The 13,238-nt window shown below is 36.9% G+C and overlaps 1 protein-coding gene across 1 annotated transcript in view; it reads right to left on the bottom strand.

Moving 5' to 3' along the window:
* Positions 1–13,238, bottom strand: part of SUGCT (succinyl-CoA:glutarate-CoA transferase) — a 313,647-nt gene that overhangs the window by 285,230 nt on the left and 15,179 nt on the right. The window lies entirely within an intron of this gene.

Here is a 13,238-nt window from a genome sequence, read left to right as displayed (position 1 = left end):
AACTAAAATTAAGAAGTACTTGCAGAATGTATTTTCTATTAATATTTATGAAGCTATAGCCAAGCAGTGCAGTGTTAAGATAGCCTCAGAGAAGTCTTCTGATAAGGACATGATTATCTATGATCCCATGACAGAAATGTAAGGTAATTACACAATTATTTCTCATCTGACACAGGAGATGTACATTCTAAAGTGGATATTACCTCAACAGACATCCATTTGTTGTAACTATGTTGTACATAGTGATGTTGACAGACAAATCTGTGCAGCAGTGTCCAGTGAAGGTGTTGACCCTGACCAAACACTTCCTCTCTGGAAGTATTTCTGTCTGGAAATAAAGATATTTACTCTTTTAAGTTTTAATCTTAAAAGAAGTTCAATTCATTAATAAATTCATTCCCATATGTTGTAAGATCATTATTTTAATTTTACAGAAATACAAGAAACTGACAAACAATCATACATTTTATGTTCTGAGCAGGAACATGATATATAGCATCCCTTCTTACTGTACGAAGAATATAGTTTTATAGGAATAAGCAACTTGTAGTTGCAGTTCCATAAAATAATTTTGGAAGATGTAGTCTCTTAAAAGAGGTTACAAAATTTTGGCCTCCTATTTTCCTCTTTAAATAGTGGTCAGGTCACTGTAAGACACAATCACAATGGCACTAGGTATCCTTATCCCGACTTTGCAATACCCACAAGGACTCTCCTGGAAAAGCAAGTCATCCTCTCTGTTAGAAAGCTTTTCTAAATGTTTAATAGGAATGTTTTTTTGCAGTAATTTGAACATTACTTCTTGTCCTATGTATAACAGACTATTCTTTCCTCTTTACAAGAGTTTTTACTTACAAGAAGACTGTTATCCACAAACCTATTCTCATTACATCCTTACTTCACAGTAACATTTGCTACTTGCTGTGTCTAAGTTTTCCCTACAAGAAAAGTCGCAGATCAATGGGTTTAGTTGTTGGCATAACACTGAGATACAAAATGCTGTTAATGAACAGGGACATGGAAAAATTCCAGGTTCTGACGCTATCTAGGTTTCTAAAAATGACAAAAAACAGGCTATTTTTCAATAGTTTGTGTCTTCTACACCCAAGACTGTTTTTTTTCCGTTTGCTAGCTACTGACAGTGTTTTACTTTATAGCAGTATTCTAAAAACACAAGTAATGAAAACCATATGCTTACTTGGAAAACATTTTCAGGTCAACAGCAGCTACTTACAGTCTTCCTACAAATCAAACAACACCCACAGACAATACCGTGAAAGGACACAACAAAGACACTGGATCTTTTCAGCATTTTGATTAGTTATACTTGCTTCTTTGGTGAAATCACAAAACCTCACCATTTAAACCATTAAACAAACCAAATAAAGAAAAACTCCTGCAATCTTCATGAACTAAGTCCATCAGGCAAGGAAAAAAGATTAACAAAACAAGATAAAGCAGATAAGAATGCTGTTAGACAGGAGATTCCCTAAAAATAATTCATTTGGAAACAAGCAGAGAAATTTTTAGTAATAACAAACAAAATATTTCATGATCTTTTCATGATCAAAGTCTTCTCTTTAGACTATTACAACTCAAACACAATAAATACTGCTTTAGAAAAGCCTGCTGCATAGCTTCTGAAGATGCCTAAAATCTTCCAGCTTTGTTTCTGTTAACTTAGCTAGGCATAAGTCCAAGCATAATAGCTACTGAAAAATAAACATTAAACCATCAGTAAGTGTCTTCACAGTTGTACAGTGCTGTTCATACCCAGGATTTTCAGTGTTTAATCTGTTTTCATTCACTGTAAACTAACCCAGTGTTAAATATTACAACTCACAGGCTCTCTGTTGATATTGTATTCTTCATTAGGACAGAGTCCAAAATTCTGAAGTTTTCAATTTTATACAAAATACTGCTACTTAGATGGAAGAACAAGCAATAGAGAGAGAAGGCATAAGAAAAACATTACTTTCATGCATTGCTGAAAGTCAATACTTAATATTAAAGCAAGGAAGAATTATGACTGGTTCATTAAACTTTTTATATGCTTCGTACTGAACAAGGAATGGGAACACAATGTTTCAGAAGAGCACTCATTTTCAACTGTTTCTTGTTCCTAAACTCACAGTATTTTGGACATTCAGGCTACGTGTGACTGAAAAAATAATAGTGGAAGAAACAGCTAAGCCCTCCTGCTAGGATGCTAAATGCCAATACAAAAGGGTAGCTTAATCATTTATGGGGGGGGGAGAAAAAAAGTTAATGCACTCTAGCTGCTGGTGGTGTGTTGATAACAGAAGCAGCAAAAAGTCGAAGACTTAGTGTCAGTCAGCTAAAACACCCACCTTCCTGAAGGTGTGCAGCAGATCTGAATCCTGCAAGGATAACAATCCAACCAACAGAAAAGGGATTCTCTCAGCTCCCATATATTTCTCAGTAACCCTTTTTCAATTTGCTACCTCTCTGTCTCTACCCTTTTCATACTTGTTTGTGTTACCGATACATTTCAAAAGTTTGGTCTGTGTCAATGCCAGAGCCCTTTATTATTTTTGAAGTACTGACAAAACCGTGCAAATATAGGGCAAATGCAGCTTTCCAGACCAAATTGTACTTCATACTAGAATGCAAAATCATTTACCATCTCCAAGGAGAACAATTTGACCAGCAAAAGAAAAGTTTTTTCAATATAATACATATTTGCTAATGGCTTCTGCCAAAATAACGAAACCAGTCAATGTTAGTACCTCTTCACAATCCTGCCCAGCACAGCTGTGCTGACAGAAGTCTGTCATATAGAAAACAGCCTCTCGCTCAGTTCCAAAAAGTTTGTTAACCAGCTGAATTGTATAGAATCCTCCTTTGAACAGGCTTTTTTGGCCTATGCTAATTTTGCAGCAGTATATAAACCCACCTATTAAAACAAGAATGTACTTTAAATAGGAAAGCTAACCTTTGGTTCTGCATCTTGACACAGCATAACTACATTAATCCTATAGAAGGAGATATCTTGGTTTTATGGTAAAACACAAAAACCCAAAAAATGCAGCTTTGTAGTACTTATATTTCTGTCACTCTAGAATTGAATACACATTTTGGTGTATGGTACAGGTTAAAAAACATTGTTGCCATCACCATTAGAAAAGCATAAACACTCCAAATTCAAGTCCATTTTGTTTCTACCCCAATCAAGAGCTACCAAGCTTAATTGCTCTGCAACACACCTCAGTCAAATCTTGCTGGTCCACATTTTACTCTGCAACCTCTTGGCAACTCATGTTGTCCAAAAGGGCTGTAAAAGCATATTTAAAGGGGTTTAAGTATAGAGTACCATGGAAATCTGAAAACAAATGGAGCCAAAAAGACCAGCTAGCTGCATATTCTGTCTCCAGAAACAGAGAATGATAGATGACAAGATGAAGAGGCTAAGCCTAATACTACTCTTGAGTACTATCTAGGTTCCAACAGTTTACAGCTGACAGTCTTCCTGATTAAGTAGATAAAGGTAATAAAAAATTCCTAAATTAACTGCTTAGGAGTAAAACACACAGAAAACCTTTGCAACTTTCAGGCACTTCAGGTAGGCAGACACTTCAAACTTACCTAATCATAACATAAGCAAAAAATTAAACTAAAAAGAAAACTGAGTATTTTGAAAAACATTACAATACTTTTAACACACAGTCCTAAAAAATTAAAATCCTATGAATCAGGCTTTTAAAACACATGGTTCTTAAAGAGAAATATGAAAAATATGTGAACAATAAAAGCAGAAGTAATTCAAAGTAGTCTCATTATTCGTCATCTGTTTGCACGTCTGATTAGCAGTGAAGTAATTGTTTCCCAGTCTTCATCACAATCATTAGGATTTTTTTTCAGTAAAAGTAGATATCAACACAAAATAGACCAACTCTTTATTAAAAAAAACCCCACCAAATACATGTCTAATCTCAGTAAAGAGAAAAAATAATCCTGGGTCTAATAGACCTATTTAATCCTTCTTGTTTTTGTCTAGAAAAGCATGAGGTAAACACCTCCTTGCAGATGGATTACCCTTGATACAAAACAGCTAGAAATATTTAGGAGATCTTCAAAAAGAAGAAGCAGCAGAAATTAGGATCAAATTCTTAATACACCATCAGAAGGTATACCCTGTTTGTGTAGCTGTGTTTCTGCAGAATAATAATTGGCACCATGAGCTAAGAATAGAAATTAAAAGCTCCCATTGGTCCTCCTCATTTAATTCTGAATAAAGCAGTCATCTGTGGAAGGCTATAACAATATTTGCTTTATTTTATATATATTACATTTACAAAAATTAAATTTCATGTGTTCAGGATTTCAGGTTATATTCCATATACTGAGTACTTTACCCTCAGAGGAAATACTGGCCCCAAAGTGCCAATCATAAGGCATCAGACTGTTTTGGAATGGGTCTTGTGCCAAGCACAAGATTTGTGCACAGGTTACCTTTTACAAGACAAAATAAAGGACAGGCACAAAACTATCTAAACACGTACTGCCAAAATGAAGCAAGTCCTTAAAATATGATACTTAAGGGCTATTTTCAGAAGCATCAGCTATAGTGCAGCCTCACTTTAAATCAATGGACATCTATTTCCAGAATTTCCTTCCTAAAGTTTTGCAGGTACACAAATTATCTTTTGATCCTAAAAAAGTATTGAGAGTAAATCAATACTACATATTGCTACACCATGATAAATGGCTTGATCAGTTTGTGCACAAAAGCAATGCAGCTATATTTGAGGTCCAATTTACCACGCTGGTTTAGAGAGAGGTCTTGTTTTTGTTTCTACACAACACTATTAAAAGTGATGTAAATGTACTCTGACTGGCCTCAAAAGTTCCCTTTTGTAAAGGAAAGAACCTACAAAAACAGATCAAAGAAGTTCTCTCAGGGAATTTACCTAGCAGAACTATGTACCACCTGAAACCACCACTGATACACCAGTGAACTGCTGTGGCAATTGATTCCTTTCTTAGAAACAAGAACTGATTCTTCATTCACAGGACTGACTTTTTTTTTTTTTTTTATTAAGCTTTAGTGAAAAAGTACATTTTTGACATCATTGAAGTAGTATTTGGATATATGCATTCTGCCAATTAATTTCCACACATAAGCAATCACTTTGCCACTTCACACAGAAGTTTTCTAGTTTGATGGCTCAGCCAAAAGGAAAAATTGACACAACTTTAATACTCAAACGGCATAGGATTAGTTTTTCAGGCTAAGGCACAAATCTGTTTAGGTGTCAAGAAAGAAATCAGACATCTTGAACTTATGAGATAATACTACCTCTTCCACATTAAGTTTTTTTAAAATATTAAATTGTAGAAATTCTGCTTGTGAACACTTATAATACAAAGCGAGATTAAAATTGTCTCATCAGTTTCTTTAGTGGCTTTATTCATACAGTAAAGGTGGGAAGAAAGGAGTAATAGCTTAAAAAAACCATCCTACTGCCTGGAAGCATAAGGGGAACTGGCTCCTTGGCTTTGATTTACATCACACAAACTTTCAGTCAACAATTAACTTCCTTATTAGGTTATGGCTTTACAATATTTAACACTTGCGCTGTATAAGTTAAAACTGTTCCCAATTCTTTCAGAAATTCATATTTAGAATTAATACAGTCCGAAAAGCCTCAGTCCATTTGATCATATATTGATGGCCACCTCAGGGATCAATTACACATGAGATGTATAAAAAATTCTTAAGAGATCCTGCTGTATGCCATAAAGCTGGTTCTTTACTGCACAAGGAACCAGATACCAAACTGCACAAATGTGCAGTTTACACTGGGAATTACAAAGCAGCATATTGTGCAGTGCAGAAAAGCACCGAAGTATTCAATATCCATATAATTTTTTTATTTTGTACACTGCACATGTAGTCCCAGTTACTAAAATCTCTGAAAACAGAGATAATCCAATTCTCCAACTGTCAGGTCTAAACCATTATTTTGATTACTAGCTCCCAAAATTTTTTCTTAAGATTTTCTTTCCTTAACACAATCATTCTTTGAATTCAAAGTAGCAGTTTGGCTAATTCTATGCAATAAGTAAAGGGTTTTTATGCTTTCACACATTATCAGAATCTTCATTTCAGAACTGTTGTGTGCAAATGTACAGAACACTTTAGGAAGAGATGGTCAGATGACCAACCACAGTACTTCCTTCTAATCACAGCAGCCTTTCTTTTAAGAAAAATACTTATGTTGCAAGCTACCTTTCATACTCAATGTTTCTTACTTATAGATTGCTCTTCTTTCAACTCTCTTCTGTTTTCCATATAGTTTTTGAAATGTGGTACCCAGAAGTAGACTCCACCTTCCAATCTTACCAATGCGGAGCAGGGTATAGAAATACTCCTTTAGGCCATATTCATCTTTATATAATCCAGTATGACACTAGTCCTTCATCTAATGATATCATCATTGACTCAAATTCAACTTTGATCATTCCCCATCCTTACAAGCAAGTCTTCTGAGAACCCTCTTCTAACCCAGTGTTCCCCATACTATATTAAAATTACTTTTTTATTTTTGATTAAGCACAGTACATTGTATTTGTTCCAATCTTTAATTCTACTTTTCCTCTTTTATTTATGTAAATAATTTGGTCAAGGTAATCTTTAATTTTAATCCTGCTGTGTAAGTTGACTCCCTTCAGCTTTGTGGACTTTCAGAGCTGCATAGAGCTCTCAGGCCACTAAAAATGAACCTTTTACTTTAGGACTTCATCACATGACTGCATTGTGTTGACACATAAACTGTTGGGAAGGGTTCCAATTACAGGCTTCAGTAACAAGAACTGAGCAGAAACCAGCCCTCCATGACTCTTCTGAGAGTCAGCCAGACCCACGGGAAATATTCCAAAGGACAGTATAAGGCTGTAAGGGAAGTGATGTAAATCACCTCCAGGTTCTTCCTGCCTCTCAAATCTAAACCCCACAAGCCCCTAGTAGCACATGATGGCATCAGAATTTTGGACTCCCCCACATTGCAATCCATCACCTATATTAAGCAAAAAAAGAAAAAAAATGCAGCAACATAACTTACTGAAGCATTTTCTTCCATTGTGATGTAGAATCTACAGTAAGCTATGAGAGAGCTTCTGATCCTCTTGAACCAAGTTCTTTTACTTCTTGTACAACACATTTTCCTAGCTTTTCTATGAAAGAATTACTCAAAAGTGTCAAAAGCTTTAGTACAGTCAAAATATAGAGCACACATTTATTATCCTTATATAGACAACCAAACACATTGTCTTGAAAAAAATGTGTATCTGCTAATTAACTTGCCAAAAAATTGTCTCAGACTATTTCATCTCTAGACCCTGATAAACTTCTCTTAACTGCCCAAGCAGATAACTTCAAGCTATCAAAAAAAAAATTGTAGATTAACTCTTTAATCCATCCATCTTCCAACTGCATAATGTAAAAACTAGCAGATTAGAGAAAATTAATTTTCTTTTCCAATGCTGGGAGATTCTATTTTTATTAAATCAATCTCAGTTAGAAGCTTCATATTTTTCCCCTCCAAATGCTTTATTCAATCGTTGTGAGCACTGAAGTTCATACCTCAAGGCTTGCAAATTTGTGATTTTTGTGTTTGCTTAAGAGCTGTATAATGTTCACAATTTTCCAGACTTCCCTCCTTAGTCTTAAAACACATTAAGAACTACTGGAAGCATGATACCAAATTTGTTCTGCCAATGCCTCTTTTACACATCAGACAATGCATTATTTTCCATTAATAGAAAGCAATACATTTATTAAAAAGGTCCATGAACACATTTTACTGAATACTGGTACCACAATACTCAATATTCATATTGGCCCTTTCCAAATTCCTTAACTAACACATTCTCCAAATTTTTGATGCTTTTAATATACTTAAAAGTCAGTGATAAGTGTAATTATCAGTTAATTCTTCTAATTTCCAATTCATTCTGTACATCATCGTGCTTGAATTGGCTATTTGACTCAATCAGGTGTTTTGCAATGCAGGTGAGTTTTTTTACCTTTTGGGTTTTTTTTTCTTTACTTTCCCACAAATTGTTGTGCCTAGGTTTTTTTGGTTGTGTTTTTTGATTTGTTATTTTGTTTGGTTTTTTTAGTAATTTAAAAAAAAAAAAAACAAAAAAAAAAAACCACCCCCAAATAATTTTTTTAGCAACTTTGGGATACAAGTTTTCAAAACTGTTGAACAGATTAATGCTCAAGACCATTCATATAGCTGCTATTATTTAGTTACAACTACAACCATTGCCACACCTGATTTTTGACTAGCATGCTATCAACAAATAATTAACACCATCAAGAAACTATTTTGCTCGATGATTTTTTTAACTTGAAGCTATCATTTTTTTGGCAGGTAATCTATCCATTTGTACCAGGTAACAGACTTATAAACAGACTTAAACATTATAGAAGCCACAAAAACATCAATAATCAGGGGAATGAGTGGGCATGAAGACACACCCACTCAAAGTTATGTGTAATTTTATGGGCCGGAAACATTTGGTAAGAGGGAGTCTAAAACCTGTACCTAATCCAGGCAATTCCACATCTTACCACAGTTAGTTCGCAAATTAGAGGATCTGAAGGACGCTTTGGCTAGCCTTCGCCCAGCAAAATACATTGCGGTTGTCTTCTCTTTCCTGTTGTGAAAATACTAGAGACAAAGTAGGATATGCATCAAAACTATAACATTATGTCTTCTCAGGGAAAGACACCACAAATTATCTGTACAAAACAAGGTACTGGGAAGTACGAAATGCTTCTTAAGTTGATACTAAACGTTATGTAAATGGGTGGAGGGAAGAACTATTTTACTTCCCATAGGTTAACCAGAATCACTCAAGAGACACAGAGGACATAATTACTTTTTTTGAAATGTGTTCATTTATGTATCTTTACAACTTTATGTACATTAAATAAAACTACATATACAACAAGTCCAGATCCATACCCATAGAAAACTCAGGTGACCCACAACACATCTATAAAACTTTTGTTACTCTTTCCACCGATTTTTTGTCTCTTTAGCAACATACTGTTTGCCAACAAACAAGCAGCTTAGTGTAGTGAAAGTGTATGTCAATTCAGAGTTAAAACTAAGTTTTGCTGGGTAGAGATTGCAAATCCCCAAGAAATATAAACTGTTATAGTAGCACAAATTTAATAAAAATATCAATTCCAAAAACTTATCTTCATAGTTACTTTTGGTTGAAACTAAGTATATTTTCATAACAGATTCTCTGTAGTTATAGCTATATTTAATGACAGATCCCAAAGAGTAATAGCTGGAGGCCTGTCACAGGGTCATAGCTGGAGGCCTGTCACAAGTGGTGTCCCCAAGGTTCAATACTGGGCCCAGGATTGTTTGCCTTGTTCATCAGTGACTCGGGTGAAGGGGCAGATGCCTCCTCAGCAAGTTCACTGGTGACACAAAGCTGGGAGGAGTGGCAGACACCATGGAGAGCTTCAAAATGGTCTTCAAAAGGGCCTTGAGAGAGATGGAAGAGAAGAACTGGAAGACTGAGAGATGGGCAGGAAGCAGTGCCTGAAATTCAGCACAGACAACGGCAGAGTCCTGCACCTGGAGAAGAATAACCCCCTGCACCAGTGCAGGCTGGGGACCAAACCACTGGAAAGCAGCTCTGCAGAGAAGGACCTGTGGGCTCTGGTGGACAACAAGTTGTCCATGAGCCAAGGCAGCCAATGGTCTCCTCAGGTGCATAAGGAAGAGCATTGCCAGCAGGTCGGGGGAGGTGATCCTGCCCCTCTAGTGAGCCCAGGTGAGGCCACATCTGGAGTGCTGTGTTCAGTTCTGGGCTCCTCAGTACAAGAGTGACATGGAGCTCCTGGAGTGAGTCCACTGGAGGTCAACAGAGATGAATAAGGGACTGGAACATATCCCTCAAAAGGAAGGCTGAGAGAGCTGGGCCTGTTGAGCCTTGAAAAGAGATAAGTGAGAGGAGACCTCATTAATGTGCATAGATATCTAATGGGGGGACCAAGATGATGGAGCCAGGTTCTTGTCAGTGATGCCAAGGAATACGACAAGAGGCAATGGGCAGAGACTGATGCACTGGAAGATGCACCAAGTGACCAAGCACTGGAACAAATTGCCTGGAGAGCTTGTTATGTCTCCCTCACTGGAGATATTCAAGAGCCAACTGGACACAATCCTATGCTGTGTGCTCTAGGATGACCCTGCTTGAGTCAGGAGGTTGGACCATATGACACATTTTCAACCTTACCTATTCTCTGTTTCTGTAATTCTGTATTCATTCTTTTTCATTCATAAATACACTAACAAGCCTTTACAGGAGTAAAATTTGCTTAAAAGGCAGAAAACTAAAGCTTTTTACATCACATTTATATCCAAATCATCACATTTATATCCTAAGAAACAAAATTACAAAAAATACTAAAACAAGATTTTTTTAATACCACCAGCAACATACAAAGCAACCGGCATATGATATAAAGTATTATTTACTAGAAAATTAGGAGAAAAACAAACCTGCACAAAAATAAGAATAATCACAATTCACGTAGATTAGAAGAGCAACGGACTGTGGTAGAGAACCTGAGAGGAATACGCTTCATCCTTCATAAACAAACTGTAAAATTCTTTGAAAACATATTACCTTCAGAGGCTTTAAGGAGGAAAAAAAAAAAAAAAAAGGTTTTGATTTGGAAGCCACGTTGTCCTTTTAAACAGTGCCCTCTCCCGTTCAGGATTGAACTGTGACTTTCCTAGTGACAGCATCACGCAGACCATAATAGAACTGGTCACTCCCTTGTGACCTGTACATAATTTTCTTTAACCATCCAATTTTCCAGAACTTAAACCAATCTCAACCACAGAACTATCAAAATATATTACATTTAAACTAGTTCTAGCCAAGCAAAGCCAGCTTGTGAATAAGAACAGGCAGCTTGGAGTTCAAGTGCACTCTAAGCAGCAGGAACATTGGGAAATGCCCCTGATATCCTCAAAATCCTGCAGCAATCACTGGAAAGCTGTATAGATTCAATCAGAGTTGTTTGGATAAGAAACTCAGTTTGCAAATCACAACTTCCAAACTGCCATAAAAGAGACAGCATCTGGCATACCTATTTCTAAACTCTTCACCTACATATGACCCTGGACTTACTGAAAAAAAATACACTATATTTCATTTTACTACTTGCAATTGTCCAAAATTTAGAAAGGCAACTCCACACAAAAAATTATTCCTGTATTAAAGAAAAATGGCTCAATACTGTTTAAGTTATAAAGTAGCATATTTTCTGATTTCTAAGAAATGTGTCTCCTAAATTTTATTTTTTATTTTTCTGCTACAATATGCGACTATCCACCAGAAACAGTCACCTCCATATATGTTGCATTAACAAAAAGTATTTTATGTAACAGAGTTCAATCTTGAATTTTTAAATTTTATAGGAATGAGAAGCTTGAATGCTTTCAAAATTTCTCACAGAATGTTTCAGCTGTTTTTAAAGACAAACCAAAAAAGGAAGCAGGTTTGTTTTTCTACATTAAAAAACCCACAAATTACAGTTGCTTTCTTAAAACACCAAGAACTTCTGTTATTTTAAATGAAGACTTGAAAGAGTCGGAGACCTTTTTGCCACAACTCTGCTTTTGTTAGTGTTGTTATTTGCTGGCCAACAGAATTGATGAGAAAAGGAGAATAGAAGGAACATACTCTACTAGAACTCAGATTAATTAGATTTCATGGTGATACCATAGCTTAGAGCAAGGAGAGCAAAGTAAATAATAAATGAAAAGTAAGCCGATAACATCTCTATGATAATTTATGTACCAGAAAGAGAAATAATGAAATACATACGTGTGTTGTTATATTACAGACGGCACATATGAACCATTCACAGCCACATGACCAATACGACACATTCTGAAGACAGCCCAGCCTGATCTGGCTCACATCATGCAGTACAAAACAGTAATTCCTATATAACAGGACTCACAAAAATAGTATATCCTGGGTGACTTTTATGATGTTTGTATCCTGTATCCCCAATGGTCTGTTCTGTTTATGCAGGATAATGTTTTGCACCCTTAAGTTTTGTTCCGAGAGTGAAGCAGGGAGAGAAGAAGCACGGAGTTCGTTATCAGAAACCGCACTTGCTCCCCTCATCCTGCTCCTGGACTGTGCTCTCTGCAGCACAGACAGATGGCGGGACAGAGCTCTCCTCTGTTTTTAGTTAGTTTTTAGCTGGCTGAGGCAGAGAAGTTCCCTGGACTGTGGTTTTTCTTTTTCTTGGACCTGTTTAAACCTGCTCTGGACCGAGCACCCAGAGGAGCACCGGCAGCTCACACCTGCAGCCCACCAGGCCGGGCCTGGGCCGCGGCATTTCCACCACCAGAGGGACTGATCAGAGACTGAGGGAGCTGAACTACAGCCCACAAAGGGGGCTTTTCTGAGTTTGTAATCTCCTTTGGAGCAGCAAGATTGGCAATATTGTTTAATATTGTTCATTTTTTGTGCTGGCGAATGCTTTGCCTGCTAAATAAATAGTTTTTCCCACTTTTCTTCAAGGAAATCTTTTCCTGAACCAGTTGGGGGAGGGGCCACTTTAATCTACTTTCTAGTAGATTTCTAGTAGATTCCAAAGAGAAACTCTTTGGAGGTTTTCTCTCAAATTTGCCCTAAACCAGGACAAATATAATCACAAGGAGTGTAGCACTCCAGCATCTGAACCACTTCAAGGATCTGACAAATACCCTAATCCATAATAGGGTAATGGCTATTATCACTGTAACCACAAACACAAAATGCCAGCAGGTGCTGAACCAGACAATCACTATTTTTGATATAGTCTAGGATACCATTGGCCTTCTTGGCTACCTGGTTCAGCTGCTGTCAACCAGCATGCCCAGGTGCCTTTCTGCTGGGAAGCTTTCCAGCTGCTCTTCCCCCCACCTGTAGTGCTGCAGTTGCAACTCAAGTAAAGAACCTGGTATTTCGCCTTACTAAACCTCACACTATTGGCCTCAGCCCATCAAACCAGCCCGGCCAGAATCCTCTACAGATTTCTACCCTCCAGCAGACCAACACTCCCTCCTAACTTGGTGTTGTCCTCAAATTTACTGCGGGTGCACCCAATCCCCATGTCCACATCATCAATAGCTTTATTAAAAAGCACTGGCCCCAATACTGGGGAGCTCCAC

This window comes from Onychostruthus taczanowskii, unplaced genomic scaffold, assembly GCF_017590055.1.
Source record: "Onychostruthus taczanowskii isolate IOZ18803 unplaced genomic scaffold, ASM1759005v1 scaffold179, whole genome shotgun sequence".
In the NCBI taxonomy this organism is placed as follows: domain Eukaryota; kingdom Metazoa; phylum Chordata; class Aves; order Passeriformes; family Passeridae; genus Onychostruthus; species Onychostruthus taczanowskii.
The sequence above is the reverse complement of the archived record's forward strand: the minus strand, read 5'-3'. Positions and strand labels throughout refer to the sequence as shown.